The sequence below is a fragment of the Sinocyclocheilus rhinocerous genome, unplaced genomic scaffold (assembly GCF_001515625.1).
Source record: "Sinocyclocheilus rhinocerous isolate Xijiao unplaced genomic scaffold, SAMN03320098_v1.1 scaffold966, whole genome shotgun sequence".
NCBI lineage: Eukaryota > Metazoa > Chordata > Actinopteri > Cypriniformes > Cyprinidae > Sinocyclocheilus > Sinocyclocheilus rhinocerous.
The window spans coordinates 64,911-65,175 of NW_015659382.1; positions in this window are offsets into that span (position 1 = coordinate 64,911).

Genomic DNA, 265 nt, shown 5'->3' on the forward strand with positions numbered 1-265 from the left:
CCTTTCATCAAAGTTGTCCTAAAACCTAAAACCGAAATTTGTTCTTGTCCTAAGACAACTTTGATGAACTTTTTTGATCAACTTCAAATGTTGACTACTGAGATATATATATAAATATCTTAAACCAACTCTTTTAGAGAACTACAGAACTACTTCCCTTCTACCTTTCATTGCAAAAACCCTATTGTAAAATGGCATCTCAGGAACCGCACGCCAGTGGTTTGAGTCTTACCTCTCAGATAGGTCCTTCAAGGTATCTTGGAGA